Source organism: Physeter macrocephalus, chromosome 7, assembly GCF_002837175.3.
Source record: "Physeter macrocephalus isolate SW-GA chromosome 7, ASM283717v5, whole genome shotgun sequence".
Classification (NCBI taxonomy): domain Eukaryota; kingdom Metazoa; phylum Chordata; class Mammalia; order Artiodactyla; family Physeteridae; genus Physeter; species Physeter macrocephalus.
Window position 1 is genome coordinate 40,764,386 of NC_041220.1, and position 9,837 is coordinate 40,774,222.

Consider the following 9,837-nt stretch of genomic DNA (forward strand, 5'->3'; position numbering starts at 1 on the left):
TCTAGGAATTATCATATTGCTGACTAAAATGATTGTACCAGTTCATATTTCTTTAGCAGAATAAGAGATGCCATTTCTCTGCATTTGTCATAACTTACTGTGCAATTTTATCTTACTAGGTTTTTAGTTGTATTTTGATAGTAGAAAATTTGAGCTCATTTTATATTTATTACTCTCGTCTATGAATTGTCCAATTTAATATTTTGTTTGTTAGTCTATTGGGTTTATCTTTTCCCCCTAATTTTTAATTTTTGAAAATATATTATGGGAAATATCTCCTAACCTAAGATTATATTTAGCTTTCTGATGTCTTTTTATGAATATAAATTGTTATAAATTATAATGTAATCAAATTTATCAATATTTTTCTTTAAAGTCTGTGTTTTTTACTCCTTATTTAAGAAATCTCCAATTTTATGAAGAGAGTATATTTTCTTCCTAAATTTAAAATTAAAACTAAAGTTTTTAAATATATATGATGTCAGGTATGGATTCATTTTTTTCCCCATAAAGATTATTGTACAGGAAGCATTTAATATCTAGTCTACCTTTTCACACTGATCTGTAATGCTCCCTGTATCATACTTTATTTCCTTATAAGTATAGGCTTTTTTCTGTGTTCTTTATTTAGTTCTGTTCTAATTACCTCTTCACTGGTTAATACCATATTTTTAATTATTATACTTTGATATCTGATGGGGCAAGATTCTTCAACTTATTCCTATCTTTTTTCAAAATTAACACGGCCCCTCTTATACTTTGTTTTCCAAGTAAAATATAGAAGCAGTTTGTCAAACCCCATGAATAATACTGACAGAGTTTTTATTGGAATTGCAAATACTTAACCTAATTAACACCTAATCATCTTTCAGATGTCATTTAAATAGATTCTTCCACTTGAAAATAATCCACTATTTTTCTACCAGTATTATATCCCCTTATGTTATCTCACTAAAATATACCTCTGCTTTGTTGTACTTACTATGGTTACATTTTTATATTTGTCTCTGAAGTTATTTGTCCATGTCTTCTCCCCATTAATGATAATAGTAGTAGTAATAATAATAATCATAGTAAAATAACTACAAGAATAACATAACTACTCATACTTAGTCAACAAACATAAACACACAAAATGAGGTAAATCCTGAAGTGAAACAGTATCCTGTAATGATTTAAGTTATTATCCTACAGACAGATTATTTAGGGCAGACCTATACCTCCCAAAGAAAATCTGAGAAGCACAAGGTATTAAATAGGGTAACTGCCTAGTCACCTGCCATTTTTATTTTGGTAAATATAAATCTACCAATCAAAATAAGTCAAATTAAAAAGCAATAATGTTCCATTATATCTTTATGCTGTTTTAATTATTAAAAGAACGTCTATTATGTATCTATTTATCCATCTATCTGTCTAGTATCTATGTTTTAAATATGAAAGTACACATTAATTTGGTAAAGTATGTGAGCATGTTCCAAAGGAAGTTTTTGTCCAAGCAATTGAAACTAAGGGTTGAATAATCTTTTACTCTATAGAGCAGCTGTTACTTTGTTTACTGCAGTTTACTGCTATAAAACCTAAATAATAGTGAAAAGAGGATGGGAGTCTCCACAGTTGAATTTCCAGTATAGGACTTTTCACTTTTACTCATTTTATACAGTTTTGTTTGCCTTAAACTCTGTGTCCTTGTCTTTTGATCTAATCAGATCTTTATCTTTATGAAAAGCAGAACAAAGGCCTATAGCTAGAAATGACCATTAATATTTTCCCAGACACTCTTCCTTAAAGGAAACATACTTTTCCCACTAGCTATTTTTTCATATTTGTCACCAAAAAGGATCTTTAAAAAGTGGCATCAGCTTGAATGGCTGAAAACATTGTGCTCACTAGTCACTTCGTTTTGGACAACTTTGCCTTAAACGGCAAAATGAATATTAAAACAATTTAAAGAACAACATTAATATATAATAAAATGCAATAGAGATGGAGATTTTTTAAGATGTAAAAACTAACATAGAGCTGCCAAACCTAGTTACACTAAAAACAAGTGAGAAAAATGTAGACTGCCTCCTGAGCTTTCAAAAGCCATCAGACACTCAATATGTAGTAATGACTGAACATATTCATTGTACTTAAAGCCTATATTAAAAGAAGTGTCTAGAGAAATTTGAATTAAAGAAGATTCTGTGAAATTTGCCTAAGTACAGAATGCACATCTATTTTGAATTTTCTTGCTTTTATTTAAGACAAGTGGCAGATAATTTCACAGCTGTCAGTTAATGCACATAATGAATGTCTTATAAAAGGATGAAAGCATGAAGTTGTATTCATGTTCCCCAAGTATGTAAAATAAATTCAAAAGGATGTCAAGATCTGGTATGAAATGAAAAACGCAAGAACACTTTTGTTTAGCAGTGTGTGGAGACAGGGTTGGGGAATACTAACCCTTTGCCTCCCTGCAAATTAAATCTATAGGAGAGTAGGTCTAAAACAAACTGCTTTAACTCTTAGATTTTTACATCAGTTTCTAAGGACTTTATTATGTGGCACTTTTATCTGACATGGGGCCAACATTAATTAATTGCTTTGAAACACTTTGTCTTTTAAATTTAATACTGAATCCTGGCATTTTTTAGCTTTTAGAATCTGTGGGCATTTTTTTCTCTAGACAAGATGGGTAAGGACATCCTTTAACTATAGAAAAAGAAGTACAATGAAATTAATAGAAAAAGAACTGCATAGTGTTGATGTTGGATAGGTTTAACAAATCTAAATCTCATTCATCTAATCTTTTATAATTCCATATAATTGTACCAGAGTTACTTCTTGATTTCTGAAAATGAAATGCTTAGATATTATTCTTTAATACTTTTGTGATAATAATTGTATTGATTTTAAAAATGAATCAGTGAATAAAACTTATGAAATTTGTGATATTAGACTTACTTCAACTTACTTAAAATGCCACCATAAAATTTGTATATTTTGGACATAGCACATAATCACCTACTCAAAACATGGGTTAATATTGTGTTTGCAGACAGAATGATATCTCACTTGCTTATTCATTTTGGTGGTTCTTTATGGCTTTCTTGTATGCACTTCTCTGAAAATCAGTATGTTTTTGCAGTCTTAAACTTCTCCTTTTGTCTTGTGTTATGATCCAGTCTACTGAAGGAATGAAACTATCAGTTTAGGCCAGCATCACTCATATAACAAAATCACGCAAGCATCTATCCTTGAGTCAGAACAGAAACAGCATATTTGTGTCAGTTCCCTAAACCCTAATTCCTACAAGATGATGCAATGAGATCCAGATGACACCAGCATATACAGAATATTGCATTATAGAAGATGAATCCTAAACTTACAGAACCTGAATCTTTTAAACAGTTAGCATTCTTCTTCTTTGCTCCAGAGGTAGACACTATCTCTACCTTCTGAGACTATAAGCTAAGTTTCCCTTCGCTCTAGAAAAAGATACTATCTTTCATCTTCTAAGACAGTTCACTTTACTAACACCCTTGAAAAGTTAAACCAGAACAATGATAGTCAGGTCCTATGCTTGCAAAACATGCAGGAATCTAAGAGACACCTGGAGAATTGTCTTCCAACAATATCAAGAGTTATTATAAAGTAACATTGAATAAGATAGTCTGTTATTGGCAAAAGAATAGCTAAATAAACCAAGAGAGAATCAAGAAACAAACCTATACATAGTTACTTTACATATATGCCACTGAAATGACAGTGTACTCAGGAGAGATAGCCTTTTCAATAAATTGCTTTGTGTTAATTAGATATCCATATGGGAAAATATGTATACTTTTACACACACATACATCCACACATATTGACCTCTATTTTATACTGTACATACAAAAGCAATGCAAGATGGATTGTAGATTTAGATATGAAAGCTGTAAATAAAAACACTTCTAGGAAATAACAGAGAAGAATACTTTCATGAGTAGATTTTTAAATATCACTGAAGAAAGACAGATTTGGAAGGTGATGGTAGCTAATTTCCTTCCCCCTTTGGTTGTTTGACAGATACTTGGCTCAGTAGATCCGAGTTAACTCAAAGGCAGAAGAGTTTGATATTAGTCAATGGGTTTCATATTATCACCCCTTATAACAAAGTCAATTCCCAAACCAAGAAGGTTCTACTCTTATATAGTCCCATGTATTTTACCTTCTCCCCTGTTCCTATAACTAGACCATTACTGAGGCAGTCTTCCTCTCTCCTTAAATGTTGGCCAGTGTGCATGTAGTCCATTTATGCCCAGTGGAGTCTGTGAGATAGGATAACAAGAGATTCTGGGCCCTCTATTCCTTCTCTGCTTCTAAGATTTTCTCAATAAGCTCCATCTCATCTGTACCTTTCTGGTACTATGGCTTTATGTCTACACTCTTTTTTTAGGACAGCTGTTAGTCCTTAAGGGACATACTCCACTCTGCCTATGAATTTCTGGAAAAAACTTAACTGGCTTAGTCATAGGTGGATACTATTTCTTTCTAATTGTGAGGACAGGTCACCCTCTGCTAGCCCTGAGTGAGTGGGCTGGCTGTTAGGTCAGCTTAGCCCTCCCTCCTTTAAATGACTGCTGAGAGGTCTGTTCCAAACCCCAAAAGAGTCATTTTGCCAGGGTAGGTATCAAGTAGCCTCCTAGTCTGTTAGCCCAGTACCCTGAAAGCCTCACAGATGTTTAACTCATTTCTTGAGGCCTTTTAAAAATGCAAGTTTAGGCAGCAGAATGGTCTGTCAATCACAAAGTCTCCCAATGACAAAAACAAACAAAAACCCTGGAGGCCTTCATGCCTCATTCACATGTGGTGTGCTGTGTGCCAAGAGCTGGAGCTGAGTTGGGGGCTGAAGTCTTCATAAGAAATAAAGTGGCCACAGCGTTCAATAGTTTGGATAAGATGATTCAACTCCAAAGAAACAGTGCCAACATCAGACATATCTATGTTTTGGCTCCTGTTGCCCTGACTGACAGTCTTATATCTAGTAATGGCAGTTGCCTGGCAAGCAGGAACTTGATATGCTGATTCTAAAATTCATATAGAACAAAGGGCCAATAATAGTCAAGACATATCTGAGAAAGGGTAAAGGTACGTGGACTGCAGACAAAATGAGCAGATGTGAGGTATCACTATGAAATCCACTTCCATCTCACTACGTCATGCAAGAGTCAGGCTGTCCAGGCTTAGATGTAGGTGGAGATCGCTGACCAGCTTGAGGCCAGTCCACACCTGCCCCTCATCTACCCAAGTAATGAGGACCACCTGGTTAATCTGATACACTCTCCAGGACATACCGATTTTGCCTCTGAAGTATAAACTGGTTGCATTTGTGATGGGTACATCACTGTGATAAATGTGATGGAAGCAGTCTGTCTGCAGATATAAGAAGTTCTGTGACAAGTCTGGATCAAAAATATTCATCTAGGTTTAGTGATTAGTAAATGAGATTACTTGATAGTGCAACTGAAATTCACTCCACAAGAGGCTTATTCTCATCTGACACATCTTTTAGAAGAGATTAACGCACTCACAGGAACTCTTTTACTTCTAACGTCCCAGAGGAGAGCAGAGAGAGAGACTAAATTGCAAGTGAATCCAAATTCTGAACAAGGAAGGCAAGAATATGACTGAAGCACTGGCTTAGAGGATACGGGTACTTTTTATGTTACTTCTACCAGATTAAAGAAATATGGTTACCAGTGCATTGGATAGGTGAGACTTTGGAATTGAGCTCCTTGAAAAAATCTAGTCAAAAGATTAGCATCAAAAAGTAAGTTTTTTTGAAAAACTGTGAGGAGATTATTAGATGACTATAAAGAATAGAAAATTAGGAGGATTGATTAGGCAAAAGGAAAGAAACTTTTTATTTATAAAGTTGATCCTGGAAAATATATATAGTTTATATGATGCTGTCTTTAAAAAGAACAAAGAAAAAATTAATAAAATAGTAAGTTCTTTAGGATAAAATATTGGAGCCCAGAAGGCAACTCATTTAGATACTAACGTTCAGAACAATGCCATTTACCGTCAGTGGCCACCATATCCCAAACTGTTCTTGCTATAGTGTGTCAGAAACATTATAGCTTGCTTAATATTATAGCTTGCTTAATATTATAGCCAAGAGAGTGGAGAAATTAAAGGGCACAAGAGGACAAATGTTTGATTCTCTTCCACAAGAAACCCAGGCACTGATATCAGCTTTTATGAGATGTAGAAGGGAAGACAATCCTCCAGATATAATCTTTGTTTCCAACATATTTCCAGTTGGTGCTGATGTTTTCCCTCACAATAAGCCATGATCTCTCACTCAAGAAGAAATCTGACATGAGAACATGAGACAAAGGCACATGGAGAAGCTGGCAGCAGTTCAGGGGCAGGTGCCTTTCTAGCCCACCCCAAATGGGAGTGCCCATGAAACAAATCCAAAGAGAGAAGAGTCAAGAGGTGATGAGCAAAAGATGGAGATTATGATGTCTAAACCTGTGTTTTAGGAGGGAAACAATCAAGTATGTTGTATTTCATATGGCTTGAAGAGGAAATAAAAGAAAGATGGCCCAAGGACAGTCAGCTTGAGCTTTTGCAACAGGTACCATTAGGTTTCTCAGTTCCAGCAGATGTCCTTCCCCAAGTCCTCACATGCCATTTTGCATTCTTAAGAACACAGATCTTCTGATTAGAATGAAACTAGGAACTGGAAAATCTAGAGGGGCTATCTCTAAGAATAGGAGGCCTACAAGACTTTGTGATGATTTCTGCAATACTGTGTAGCTTGCCATCCTGCCTACCATTTATTCCACTCAACTTTGTAGCCACCCTTTTTGTCAGGGTTGCTGTTGAATAAAGACCCCCAAGTGAAATGCCCCACCTCATCAAAGAAATGAAGCTATTAAACCAAATGACCCCTTGGAATTTAATTCAGGAATTTGAGCTGAGGGCACATTTTAGTTACAACCAGAGAAATCCACATTCAACAATGCCTGATGACTTGAAAGAAAAATTTGTAAAGATTCAAATCAGTGTACCTGAACCCATTATTCTATTCAGAAAAATAATTATAAAACCTTCAAAACTTGATATGGTAAATGAATAAATAGTCAATCAACAAAAAATTACAGTCATACACAGAACAAAAGAAAGCAAAATCCATGAAGGAATCGAGGTTGACTCATGTGCTAATCACCAAAACAACTTTCAATAAATTTGTCATGCTCAGTGTGAAGAAGTCAGTCAGATTCTGGAAGAAAATAGTGATCTGGTTTGTTCTGTGGAGGAACTGACATGCTCAGTGAATCAGGGCAGAAATATTCATGATCCACCGGAAGATCTAAGAGGGAATTGTGAATTCAAGGGAAAACTAGAGCAACATCTAAAAGGGAGAGAATGGAGGAACACTGTTGGCCAAATCTGGTTGTTTGTCCCAAGAAAATTTGGGTCCAACCTATTAGTCCATAATAGTGAACCTTTTCAGAACTTGATATGACCAGGCCCAACTGATCAAATTTCCAAATAAGCCAGTAAATACTGAGATTTGGATAATAGCTTTGTGAGTATCTTCCAATAGGAGCCCCCTCTGTGCCCATCCTCTCATGGATGCCCTCTCATGGGCCTCTGTTTTGTCTTAGAATACGAGCCTTAAGTAACTTTGAGCAAGAAGGAGAAAGTGATAAGCAGAATCAAGAGCCAAGTGGTCTATTAAAGGAGAAACAGGGGGAAGATGAAACCTAATCTGGTCAAGAAGAAAACCAAGATGGCTGCTCTGAGCCTTTTGAGAAGGGCACTGCTCAGTAAGGAGAAGTGTTACTGCCTGATTGCTGTGGACTCTTCTCAGGAGAGCTAACTGCTACCGTGAGAGAAGTGTGTTGGGATGTGCTACAAGTGAAACCTCAGTGCCTGCTGGCAGTTATGCACATATGTGGCATCATGCCCAGAGGTAATGTTCTTGGCTTAGTAAGTCTATACTGTCTTGTCAAGGAGAAAAGTTTAAGTGTTTCAAGAAAAAGAAAAGATTAGGCAGACATGTTTATCATTAAGCCTCTGCTGCCCATGGCCAAAAGCTTTCTTCATGGATGAAATCAGGAAGAAGCCAGCTCACAACTGGTATTCAGCCATTGGGAAATCATTCCAGCAACCTGTCCTGGGTGCCAAGCACTGAGGAAAAGTACTTGTACTTTGGGGAAAAGGCTGATTCAGAGAACCAGACATGGAAGTACTTTCGTCTGGAAAAGATTGTGGAGCACATGGAAAAAGCAGAGAACCCTCAGCCAAAATAAGTAACTGATATCTGCAATACTGACTCATGGGCCAAACCTAGTCTCCACTGGTAGATATTCTACTTGGACCCTTATTGTAGACCATCATGGGTTAACCAAAAGAGGCTACAGTTTTTCCCACAATGCTTGACATCACAACAGTGACTGAACAGAGTGCTTCTATTTCCAAATTTTGTTCTACATATCACCCTGGTTATGGATAATGCTTTCCTGGACGTGGCTGACACTTCAGGAAGAGCAAAAGAATCTACTTGGCTTTACTTGGAAGATAAAGAACACCATTTCAGGTGAGTAATACATCTATAACAAAAATAGGGTAACACTATGCATTCAAAAGAAAAGATGAAATTCAAAAAGATTGATAATACCACTTATTGACCAGGATATTGAATGACTAGATTTCTGTAGAGTACAACCTTGCCAGATGTACAGAAAGGAAAGGACAAAGATATCCAGCTATAGGTAGCTAACTGTGGTAGGCAGAATTCTAAGGAAGCTGTATGACTCCCCTCCCTCTGTATAATTCCCTTGCATTGAATGTAAGCAGGACCTGTGAATATGATTCAGAACTGTGATAAAATTATGTCATAAGGTAAAGGGATTTTGCACCTGTAAGTAAGGTGCCAAATCTTTACATTTGAGGTAATCAAAAGGGAGACTCTCCCTTGTGGGCCTGACTTCATTAGTGAAAACATGTGAAAGAGATACTAGGACCTTTCTGAAGAGAGAGAGAGTCTCCCACTGGCTTTGAAGAAATAGGCTTCTATGTGTTCTATAGCTGCAAGGAGATGAATCCTACCAACAACTATATCAGCTTGGAAGAGAACCCCCAGCCTCAGAAGGAAACCCAGCTCCAACCTACATCTTGATTGCAACCTTGTGAGACTCTGAACAGTGGACCAAGATGAGCCATCCCCAGACATCTGGGAGATGATAAATATGTATTGTTTTAAGGAGCTAAATTTGTAATTTATTGTACAGCATACAAATCTAGTACAATAACTAAAGTTTGATGTGCTCACAACAATAGCACAATCACTCTATAAGTTAAGTAATATTATTATTTCCATTTTATTAACAAGAAACTTGAATCATAAAGAGGTCAGGTCCTATGCTATTATGTGGTGGAGCTGAGATTGTTGCCGTGTTATATTGCCACTCCTCTACTATACAACAAGTTTTCTCATTCTAAATAGTTAAAATTTGTTATTTGATGCTATTAAGAAGGAAGAAAAGAAACATTATCTTCTTTTCTGTGCTGAGAAATAGAAAATCGGGAATTAAAGCCAAATGATGTGTAGCACTATTAGGACAGGGAAATTTGCAAGAATGAAAGAGGACAATTTTCATCTTATTTTTCTGCTCTTTCTCTACCTCCTTATCTAAAAAATAGTGAATCAATTCACTAGTGTTATTGGCATATACTGGATCTGCATTTCCATACATCTGCAGTTCTTTTCCCAGTATAAATTCTAAGAAACTTGTGAAAATGAGGTCCGAAGAGTTTACCAAACTAAAGACTAAAATTTGGTAAATA

The 9,837-nt window shown here is 35.9% G+C and overlaps 1 pseudogene; it reads left to right on the forward strand.

Moving 5' to 3' along the window:
* Nucleotides 1–4,821: 4,821 nt before the first annotated feature.
* On the forward strand, nucleotides 4,822–8,300 carry LOC102975561 (elongation factor-like GTPase 1; annotated as a pseudogene).
* Nucleotides 8,301–9,837: the final 1,537 nt, after the last annotated feature.